Raw genomic sequence first — 12104 nt, 5'->3', positions numbered from 1 at the left:
GCAACTCTTTTTTTTATTATTTACATTGCGGTACAGAAAATTATGCAAGGAAGAAGTAAGAAATGTGTAATTGTTATATCATTTTGATGCCATAACTGATTTTGAATTTCTTGATATCTCGTTACCCTCACAAAATATTTATTTCTTTTTGCTGCCAGGGTGAAATGTTGCAAACATTTATGGTGCCATTACTGGAAGAACCTTATAATTTGCTCCAAAATAAGTAAAACTATATGTTCATGTTTGTCAGTAACCACAACGTGTCTAACAAACACCCTTGGCCCGTTGTTTACTGTATCTGTGCCATGTCAATGTACCATAAAAGTTGTTCAACAAAGAAGCAGGCTACATAACAAAGTTACCGGTACTCCAAATGAATCAGTTAACATTTTGAATCGTGTTGAATCCGATAAATCATGTCATAGTCATCAAAAAGAGGCCTGTTGAGATCTCAAATACAGTAATCAAACTGTTCCGCTCACAACACATTTCTGCGGTTGACTTACAAAAGCATGGATCAAAGTAAGTTCAAATTTTGATTGATAACCAACTGACCGCACCACACACACAAAAAAAAAAAAGATATCATTTTCACACCAGCTTTATTTGATATTAAAAACAGAGTGGCCAGAAGTGATGTATTGTCACTTTTCAATGATGAAGTTTTCCAGACCAAACTATTGCCATCATGTTATGGAATTAACTTGATAATCAGTTATACAATATCGGAACATATGAAAACGGTTCCAATGAATTTGGAAAAGTGAAATCAACATTTGCCTTCAATGTCCTTGTCATAGCACATTTGTGTGAGATTATTCAAAATAGTATCTTAAATGTCTTAACACACTCATGCAACAAACAACAGACAACTGAAGCCAAAACCTTAAAGACCTTCTCTGCATGAACCCAAACAATATAGTAATGGTTGCAGCCGCAGGGTAAGGCTGGAGACAACCCCCCCCCCCCCAGCCCCCCAAATCTATTTATGCCAAGTTAATTGAAATGTGTATGATGTATGGACAAGGAAAGCATAAACCCATAATTTATTTCAGTCATGATAAATTGACCTAGTTATACATTTTGACAATAATTACAAAAATAGCTTAATTCTGTTTCAACCAAATACACAACCAAACATTCACACAAAGTGAAGCTAATACTGTGAAATTATTGGCTACAACACCAAACAAGACATTATGCTAGTTACTTACTCCATTAAGTCGTAAAACTGATACAACTTGCAAAACAAATTCTAGTCCTATGTTAATTGCCAGACAACCACTCATCTTCCAGTCAAATGGCAACACTTTATGCTTCACTGTGACATTAAACTGGTTCAACATTTGTAATTCTCTCCTAATGTTTGCATTATATGTGTTGTTACGGTAAACTTTTCATGTGCAGACAACCTTTCATAGAACTACATAAATCAATGTTTATGTCCAAGTAAATTGACTTGAACATACAACTCCTTTTATGATTTGTTTTGTTGCATCAGAATTGAAATTTGACACATGTATTAAGTTTGTATTATTTGCGTTGGTGACATTTCAGTCTGACTATTGCTGATGAAAAAAAAAAACGAGGCAAGACAGAATAAGTAGGTCGTCGATACATTTTCTTGAGAGCAAATCGCAGTCAAAGTTGTACAAGTGGCATTCAACATCATAGGGCCATTTCAACGTCCTATTTGCCATCTATTGCAGCATACAAGGAAATATTATGACTGAATTGCAATTCTGTATCATAACCAACTAACAGTTAAACGATTTCCAACTGTTCGGTGGCACAACAAAATGTTGGTTTACCCAATGTTCTTAAATAGCGAATGTACTTTTCTGTTGACAAAAAAAGTGTAGTTCTGTTGGTATCATCACTCTTTTGTGTATATCTAGCAAAATAATTGTATTTATCCCATATCCTGAAATAATCATGCCACATTTAAAGAAACTTTGCAAATATGTAATAAGTCCAGCGAATTTAACAATTTATTCCGGTCCTGTAAATACCTTGCAAGGGCAAGAACACAACCAATAACTGTCCTGTGACCGCTTGGATTACTTTGTAAAACCTTTTCGTGACAGTTGAAACGGCCCACACAAAGGCAGCATTTCCGGCATTCAAAGCCAGTGTTTGATTACTAAATAAAACTGAATTCCAAACAAAAAAAGTTGGTAGACATTTGACCAAAATAAAATAATAATTTAGTCAGTCAGTCATCAGTTTAAATGACTAATATTAAAAAATAAAATAAAATACAAGGAACACACAGCAGCAAGAGAGAACAAACGTGTTCATCTTGGATTAAATGACCATGATCAGTCAAACTAAATTACACGTGGTAATGGCAGACTTGAGGATAACTAAAAACTCAATCAAAAAAATTATGAAGCTGATTCGCCCCACTGAATGATGCATTTGTTTACTATGAATACTGTAACGGCTCCTTCAAATCAGTGAATAAACACGGCAATGCACGGGAATGCAAAATGTAACAAACAGATTTCCACTGCCACTTATAAAAAAATGAAACACAGTCAAAAACCTTTAAAAGAGTGCTTGAAAATCTATTATTTCTATTATATTCATCCATAACATTGGTGAGGATTATGCTGTTAATTAGGGAATGTCTTCACTACACTGCCAAGTAAGTGATGACTAAAATCATAACGCGCTGTCAATCCTTCCCTGTGTGCCAGTGATGTCACACCACATCATCAGCAAGAACTTCCAGGGGATTGTGGGAGTGGATTTGTCGTCTCCTCCGGGAGAGTTTCCGTATTGGAGGATTAAAGTGTTCAGTAAGACACAGAGGCTGTGCAGAGTGTGTTCTGCTCCATCAAGGCCAATTTTCCTCCGTGCTCTCTGCCCCTTTAAAGTGTCTTTTTCCCCAGCAGGCACTCCCGCTCGCCTTCATGGCTGAATGAGACGCTTGCGTTTAAGCTTCTGCCTGGCCATCTCCTCCTTTCAGAAAACAGAGAGGACGAGAAGAGTGACGCACACTCCTTCATCGGCCACTGCGAAGAACTATTCAAGCATCCGTCAAGCCGAGGAAGTCAGACTTGGTTAGTAAGGCCGTTACACTGCAGCACACTGCACCCAAACTGCCCTTCGAAGAAAGAGTCCCACTTACAATTCATTATTATATATATTTTTTTGGTCGAAGCATGATGTTTGATGACTCAACAACATGGATCGCTTGAGTTCTTACAATACTGCAGAGTTGTCCATGTTTCAATATATTACATAAAAATGTTTATTTAAAAAAATACAAATGAAAAGTTGTTGGTAATCAGCTGCAATATACATCAAAAACAATATGTACAGATTCCATGCTGCTGGTTAGTCATAGCCATCACTGCAAAAGAAGAATAGAGGGGATACATGATTAGTTGTTTAGTCATCACATTAACATTATGTAGTATTTTCATTAAACTTACCGATTCAAATGTGCAAATGTTAGAACTACACGCGCACACACTGGACTGCATATAAATTATCCCCGTGTCAAGCAGTTGACTTGAGTGCTTAAATACAAATGACAATTCCAATGAAGTCGGGAGGTTCTGTAAACTTAATAAACCCAGAATGTGATGATTTGCAAACCCTTTCCAACCTAAAAAAATTTAATGCACAAGATGACATGTTCAAACAGATCAACTTGTTTTTGCAAAGAGTCACTGATTTTGAAATCAATGACTGCAACGCATTAAAAAGAAAGCTGGGACACGTGCATGTTTACCAATGCGTGACATCACTTTTCCTTTGAGCAACAATAAGCATATTGGAAATGAGCACACTCATTTTTGAAACTTTATCGATGGAATGCTTTCTCACTCTTGCCTGATGTAATGCTTGAGCTGCTCAACAGTTCGGGGTCTCCATTGTGGTATTTTGGACTTCATAAGGCGTCACACATTTTCAATGGGAGGCAAGTCTGGACTGCTGGCAGGCCAGTCTGGTACTGACATTCGTTTATGACAAAGCCATGCTGTTGTAACAATGCAGGATATGGTTTGGCATTGTCTTGCTGAAATAAGCAAGGACATCCTTGGAAAAGACATTGTGTGAATGGCAGCATATGTTGCTCCAAACCCTGTAAGTACCTCTATGGACAGAATTTCTAGGCGCAACCGAACCACTCAGGGGTCCGGTTTGGTGGCCTTATTATTGCATCTCGGCTTTTTGCAGATGATATGGTGCTGTTGGCTTCTTCAAGCCGGTATCTCCAACTCTCACTGAAGCAGTTCGGAGGTGAGTGTGAAGCAGTTGGGATAAATACTGTATCAGCACCTCCAAATCTGAAACAATGGTCCTCAGTCTGAAAAGGGTGGAATGTCCTCTTTGGCATCTTGAGGTCTTGTTCACGAGTGAGGGTGGGAGGCAGCGGGAGATCTACAGGCGGATCGGTGCAGTGTCTGCTATGATGCGGACTTTGTATCGGTTTGTCGTGGTGAAGAAGGAGCTGAGCCAAAAGGCAAAGCTCTCAATTTACCAGTCAATCTACGTTCCTACCCTCACCTACAAGCTATGGGTCGCGTGACCAAAAGAACGAGATTCTGGATACAGGCGGCCGAAATGAGTTTCCTCCGCAGGCTGTCCAGGGCTTTCCCTTAGCGATAAAGTGAGAAGCTTGGTCATCCAGGAGGTGCTCAGAGTCGAGCCGGTGCTCCTCCATCTCAAGAGGAGCCAGATGATGTTGCTCAGGCATCTCATTAGGATGCCTCCTGGACGCCTCTCTGGTGAGGTGTTCCGGGTATGTCCCACCGGGGACACCCCAGGACACACTGGAGAGACTATGTCTTCCAGCTGGCCTGGGAATGCCCTGGGATCCGCAAGGAGGAGCTGGAAGAGCTGGGGAGAGGGAAGTCTGGGCTTTCCTGCTAAAGCTGTTGCCTCCCTGAGCCGACCCCGGATAAGTGGTAGAAAATGGATGGATGGATGCACCGTTTTTATTTTTATTTTTTACAATGTTCCAACATCATTGAAATTAGCGCTTGTAATTATCTTTTTCAAGTTGTTATTAAAAGCTAATATTTTAACAGAAACTGTATGCCCTGTTAGACTTCTCACCTTGTGCCAGCAGCCTGGTATTGGCAGCCCATCATGTCCCTGCAAAATAACAACAGATATCTTCATTAGCAAGCCTTAAAATGCATAAGAATTTAAGTTTTTGCTACATTATTACAGTGGACATCAAACGTTTTTTGTAAAGTGCCTGTGATACCTGAATACAGCTAAGGTGTTTTTGTGGGATTTTCCTGACATACCGGGTATTTATTTATTTTTGAAGCAGAAGCCTTTTTTTTTTCCAAACAGTGACTAGCATTTGAAATTGTTCATAATTCCCTCCACTTTGACAAAGGCCCCAGTTCCAGTTGAAGAAAGGCCACAAAGCAAAATGCCGTCACCAACTATGCTTGACCAGGCCCGATGCTCCCTCGAAGCAGATAATGCACAGTGCATAGGACACCATCATCTGTGGGAGCTTCAATTTGCACAAGAGGGCGCATTGCGATACCATTGAATGCACACGTCATGCATGAATGCTGTGACATGTACTTGACATGTCGTTCAAATATCTGTCAGAAGCCCTGAAAAATGTGGTGGGGTGTGGTGCACCATCAGGATTTTCAGTTTATGGCACCCAAAGGGGTATCGGCGGTCCTGTGTTGACTGCAGGTATGGTGTTCTTTTGGTGATGTCCGAAATATTCAACCTTGCTTTCGAAATTTTGCAAAAGCACTCTTGATATCTCCCAAAACCATGTGGGACAATATGTTATGGTTCATTGTAAACAGTCAAGAAGTCAAGGTGGAATGAATCATGAACAGTTTCAAATACCACTCAGTTTTAGCACAAACATTCAAGTTTCTGCGAGAAAGAAAAACATGTCAGGAAAGACAATTTATTTTCGGTTAATCAGAGCACTTCAGCTGGCGGCAGGTGTGCGCTGACTCCCATTTGACATAAGTTGGAAATTAATTTGTTAATTCAGTACACAGCCCCAACCCCAAATAAGGGGTATAGACTCCTTCATTGCAGTATAATGCAAAACCATCTTCTGTTTGAACAAGTATCTTATTATTTTTTTCCCAAATTTGAAGGTTTTCATTTTTGCCGGATGGAGAATACAGTTAAACCCTCCAAATTATCACACTGGCCACTTTACATTTGTATTTGGTGAATTGTTATAGGTGAAAACCACACAAGTGGCAAAAGATGACATCTTCCATACAATCTTCCTCATGTTATTCCCAGCCAGAGGGTACCCAGTCAATCAAAAAAAGCAGGGTGAGATTAATTTATTTTCAATGAATAAGTATAACTAATCTCCACGTAGATATTCAAATTTATTAGCATCACCACAGCGTCAACGGCATCGAAGAAAGACCCATAAATGAGAAAAACACACATGAATAGCCAAAGTACAGAGGAGGCAGGAGCAGTGATACCGTACCACAAGACAGGGGGCCACAGGGGCGGAAGGAGGAAGAAGAAGAGGTGGAGGAGAAGAAAGTGCTCCTTCCACAGACAGACCTTTTTTCTCATCACAAACCTGTTAGCAAGAGTCAATTACACATTCACAACTTGGATGAAGAAACTTGCAGAGAGGAAGAAAATGGCAAACAGTCACAGAGATACACGAGAAACACGAAAAAGTAAAACCTGAGCGATACATTAAGAAGTGGTCGGTAAATTGGATTGGAGGTGCCTACCACAGGACAGGGTTGGTCTAGGCCTGGAGGACCCTGCTCTCCCTTCTGACCCTTCAGTCCTCTCTTTCCTACACTTCCTCTGTCACCCTGAAAAAAGAGGGAACAGTTCACACACTCATGTTTCCTAAAAGTAACCGACATTTATTTATACTGCTATAGTAATATAAGATTAATCACATACAAGAACATTGATAGAAAAAATGAGAAAGAAAGAAAAGATTAAAATCTCAATTTTAATTGAACCTGTCAGAGAGGTACTGTCTCACATTTCCCCTGCTCACCTAGCTAAATGAGTTACAGGGGTCAAAATATTGGGAACAGATCTCACACCATGCGCTGCAAATTACAGCCACAATGATAAACTGCAAAATATGGTCAAACTTGAAACAAGTTATTACTGACAACCTCACTGCATCCCACAGGCCATTCAGTCATTGTTTTTGGACACTATTTGGAACATTCCGAGCTCACAATATTAATAATGTTATTTTGGTTTTAAAAATTATTTTTCAACATAATGGAGTTTCAACAATTACAGAAATGTCACAAAGATTCTTGTCATTATCACTGCTGTTAATTTCGGGCAGTTGTGGCATAAACGCCTCGGGCAGTTGTCTAATACATTGTAAAGAACAATATGGTTTGCACCATTTAAGTTTGATCCAGCTGTCATTTGATTTTGCAATTGCATCAAATATTGATGTGTGTCAATAAAAATGATCACTGGTTCTACACCATTAGAAAACATTTCTGGATGTTTTTTGCGTACCAACCTTATCTCCTCGTTCGCCTCTGTCACCTTTCTCACCCATTAGGCCTGGGAAACCCTGCAAAAAAAAAAAAAAAAAAAAAATCAAGAGAGGTCAGAGGGCAGCTCCTGTGCAGGATAATTCGAAACGAGCCAATTGAAATCCTTATTGAGACACTCACGTCAAGTCCAGGTTCCCCTGGCCTGCCCTGTGAATAGATTCACATGACTAATGCATCAGTATGAATTTTTACAATGACAGAGGCTCAAATTGTGGAGGTGATCGGCGGCCTACTTTTTCTCCTTTTGCCCCTGGAAGACCCACTAGACCCGGAGACCCAGGCACACCCTGCAGGCCGTCCAATCCCTGCGATTATAGCAAAAAAGCTCATGGTCATTGCTGCTTCATGTCTGCTTTCTTTACAATACGCTTGCATCGGCTGGGTGTTACTCACTTTGGGTCCTGGAAAACCTGTCTCCCCTCTCTCCCCCTTTATCCCAATTCCTGGCTCCCCCTACATTGCAATACAGGAACTTAAGCACCAAACAACATGACACAGCAGCATCCACTGAATGCCTGGGAGTTTGCCTTTCAAACTTACCTTTGGACCGGGCATTCCATGCAGCCCCTGAAAAATACTGCATGTCAATCTATGGTTGCTGAAATGTCTTCTGCTGCTTGCAATAATGATAAGAGCCCTCACCATGGATCCAGGTGACCCAGGAACTCCCGGTGGACCTGGTGGGCCAGGAGGGCCTGGCTGGGAAATCATTTGAACCTGAACAAATATAAGTCAAAGGAGCACGAGGGAAAATCACTTACAATAGGTTGTAGTTAATACTGTTCATCATTCATCTTTTTGCCTCATCATTCTGTGAATTTAAGTCAAGTCCACCATTGCTAGAAAAACACTTCATCATTTGTGACAATACCTCTTTCTCGTAAATGAATATACAGTACTATTTTGACATTAGAGAAGACATCAGCATCTCACAGTATTCACATTCACCTTCTCAGGAAATTAATTTATTAGTTGCAAGTCATAAGGACAAATTACACTGTAGTTTAAAAAGACATGCGTGAAAACATCAAGATGAAAAACAACTGCATGTGTGTGTGTGTGTGTGGTCCACTGACCAGGTTGTCGTCCAATCTGCAGTCTCCCTTTTCTCCTTTCTGTCCATCCATGCCCTGTGTGACAAAGCTCAAGATGAGCTTGAACCAAAACATCTCTCCGTATGAACAGTACAGTGCAAACTCCAACAACCACGACAAACACCATGTTTCATTACTAACTCTCAGACTGTGTTCATTAAAATCAAGATATCCTTTATTTGTCCCACACTGGGGAAATGTACAGCCTCCAGCAGCAAGAATGTGGGTAGGAAGAAGAAAGAAGAAAAACAAACGGACACCGTTCAATTAAGTGCAATATAAATGCAAAAGGGATAAATCGCAGTGCTATTTACAATTGTTTTTCACATCATGTAATTATTATTAATATTATTGTTGCTATTTTTATTCAGCAGCCTGACAGCAGTTGGTAGGAACGAGCGTCGGTATCTCTCCTTCTTGCAGCGCGGGTGTAACAGTCTCTGGCTGAAGGAGCTACCTAGACGGACCTAAATGGAGCATTATTTTGTGCTTTAGAGATCTCTCTCTCTCTCTCTCTCTCTCTCTCTCTCTCTCTCTCTCTCTATATATATATATATATATATACTGTATATATATATATTTTTAAAAAAATATATTTTATATATATATATATATATATACAGTATATATATATATATAGCGCCGTGACCACTTGAACGTGTTCCTAACACGCGTCTATTGCACGTATGTCAGCTTGCATGTCTACCTGTTTGAACATTGCACTGGCTGGTTTGCATACCTGGCTGATCACGCATGAATTAGTTGACACAAAACGCTATTCAAATACTCCACATTTTAATGATTAATCTGCCTTTTGTGTGCACATGTGCACCCTTTGTGGCTTCCGTTCTCGACGAAATTTCGAAATCTCCGAGATATGGCGAGACCATGGCAATGCGAGGGAGGGGTGTTACTGTTACTAGTGTTCGTGCCTCAACACGGCTACGCTCGTGAAAGCAAAACAACGAACTCAAACGCGTATTTGTTCAATGTTGTCAACTAATATCCAGATTAATTTTAGGCAATTTTCTGGAGGAAATTTCATGAAAATCCGAAATTTGGAAGACTTTCATCTCTAGTGCTGGTAAAGATACATTTGATGATGTAGTTCCTCTATTGCATATCAGTAGATTGTGCAGTTGCTCTGAATTAAGTGACTCGTCAGCGTATTTGCTCACAACTTACCGCAGGCCCAGAAAGGCCCATCTCTCCCTTTTCTCCTCTTTCTCCTTGTGTTCCTGCCTCACCCACATCACCTCTCGATCCCTGGTGGAAAAAAAAAGAGTATACAAATTATTAATGATGAACCACCCCAAAACAACAACATTTCCGTACATGTACCTTCTCCCCATCTACCCCGGCTGGACCAGGTAAACCAAGCTCCCCCTGAAACAAAAAGGAGCCTCTCGATTAATGAATGTGACAACCTAAAGTGAAGTCAGCAGACCAAATGGTCGTTAATCTTGCGTTAAACACGAGCAGTGCAATATTTGGATAGCTGAATAATGATAATGATGGTGATTACTATATTATTTAGCATACCTTTTCTCCTTGAAGGCCTGGGGGGCCAGGTGGTCCAGGCGGGCCCTGGTGAAACAAATGCCCCAAAAAAGTTTGATGATGCTTTTGACCATTTACTGTTTTGAAGCTTTTTCTGCCATGTTCACTTGCTCGCTGGTTAGGTGTAAAATAGGTAACTGCAGCCGGCAGCTACCAAAAACATCACAATGTTTTGCGCTTATACAGGCACTTGGAGGTGACAGTGTGTTTGTGTGAGACTAATACAGGTTTTCTCATCCAATTGTGGCTGAAGTCTGCTTAGGATGCCAAGATGCAGAGCATCAATGAGTTGATTCAAATGCTTTTCAATACTTTATGATGGAATATAACAAGGCAACACAATGATTAGAAACACCTCTCAGTAGATTATAGTGCTGTTCAATATCAATGCAATTGTGAAAACAATTTTTTTTCTTATTGGGCCCTTATATTGGATCGCTTGTTGATTTTACACTTGCCTTGATTACCTTTCAAGTAATCCGCTAGGGGGCACACTGTTTTGATCACAGTAGAAGACAACATTGTTCTGATTGGGGAAGAAAACAGCAGTCTCAGTCTGTCACCGAGATAGATCCAATGCAGAAAATGATATGAAAGTGCCAATCAATGCTTCTTGAGACCAAAACAAAGGAAAGAAATTATATTTTGGTGATTCATAGCACAGTATGGTATAATGTTAATGGTTCGGCCCACTTGACATCTACCGAGTCCGTATGTGGCCCACAATGTTAAATGAGTTCGACACCCCTGATCTAGCTGAAACCAATGTGATGTTTCACACAAATGACAGATGTGACGTGATACTTCCCTTTTAAGAGACTTCTGATAACATCTCAGGTTCACGTGTTTGCAGAGTATTTTGAAACCATAACGTATTGCTTCGATAGAGTTGCAGGCCGAGGGGAACCTCGCTCTGTTAGTAGTGGTTTTTAAATTAAATACACACTCCACGGCAGAGATAACCATCTGTTATTAGCGTGGAGCAGGAGGTGCAGGATGTGATGTTCTTTGTGAAGCATTCCCTTCAATTGTGCACCAGCTGAGTAATGAGGAACAGCACAAACACACAGAGACACCATGCTGCTCGATATATCGAGGCACGAGACGGCATGAAAACACACTCAAAACAACGTGACAAAGGCTGTTGATGTTTCTGCATGATTGAGCATGCTTTTTGAATCTGGGCTTCACAGTTCTCCCCAGATGGTTATAGCATCAGACAAGTTCACAAAAAATATTTTTCAATATGGTGCATAGAGTGACATTTAATACAATGTTTTGGACGAAAGGACTGTGCTTGTTCAAGCCTCTGTGTGAGTCTACTGAACAGGTTTTGTGGTATATCTTTTCCAGCGTGTGTGTTAGTCACTGTTGACACCACCACAGACCATGCAAAAACTGCTGCGGATTACCGAAATACTGATTGTGTTGATGGCCTGTGAAACAAAGAAATCATGCAGCATGACCATCTTGCTTTTTTTTTTTTTTAAGTTGTCTTTGATATGTAATGATCCCCGCGTCCACCCTCAAAATGGAATACACGGTAATACAAAGAAACCTCCAGAATTAAACACATTCCATTCTGGGACTCTGTTGTATTCCAAATTGTCCCAAGTTCGAAACAGATTTTTCCAATAGGAAAAAAAAACATACCTTGAATGATGTATTTTGCATTGTATGAAGTACATTAACTGCTTGGCCAAATGAACACTAAACTATGAAAACAAATAATTGAGAAGAGCTTTTCCAAGTTCCCGGTTTCTTGTTTAATGGTTATCATTGCACTTTCCTCCTGACCATCATTGGTATCTTTCTCTGATGGTGGCACCACAAAAACACAAAAATTGTCTTAAGTTGATCACAAGCTAACGATTTCCTGATATCGTGCATTAGGATGGTTTGAACGAGAGAGGAAAAG

The 12104-nt window shown here is 40.2% G+C and overlaps 1 pseudogene across 1 annotated transcript in view; it reads right to left on the bottom strand.

Annotated features, from left to right (window-relative positions):
* Window positions 1-585: 585 nt before the first annotated feature.
* The window catches only part of LOC147208413 (uncharacterized), a 127047-nt pseudogene continuing 115528 nt past the window's right edge, over window positions 586-12104 (bottom strand). The window contains exons 17-30 of the transcript XR_015103459.1: window positions 10169-10213; window positions 9968-10012; window positions 9812-9892; window positions 8609-8662; window positions 8175-8249; window positions 8073-8099; window positions 7926-7985; window positions 7766-7837; window positions 7653-7679; window positions 7496-7549; window positions 6723-6809; window positions 6464-6562; window positions 5077-5115; window positions 586-2967 (exon numbers count right to left, since the gene is read on the bottom strand). The product of XR_015103459.1 is annotated as an uncharacterized LOC147208413 (transcript). The remainder of the gene's footprint in view (window positions 2968-5076; window positions 5116-6463; window positions 6563-6722; window positions 6810-7495; window positions 7550-7652; window positions 7680-7765; window positions 7838-7925; window positions 7986-8072; window positions 8100-8174; window positions 8250-8608; window positions 8663-9811; window positions 9893-9967; window positions 10013-10168; window positions 10214-12104) is intronic.

This window comes from Hippocampus guttulatus, chromosome 2 (assembly GCF_054856545.1).
Source record: "Hippocampus guttulatus isolate MCC_2025c chromosome 2, RoL_Hgut_1.0, whole genome shotgun sequence".
Taxonomy (NCBI): Eukaryota; Metazoa; Chordata; class Actinopteri; order Syngnathiformes; family Syngnathidae; genus Hippocampus; species Hippocampus guttulatus.
The sequence above is the reverse complement of the archived record's forward strand: the minus strand, read 5'-3'. Positions and strand labels throughout refer to the sequence as shown.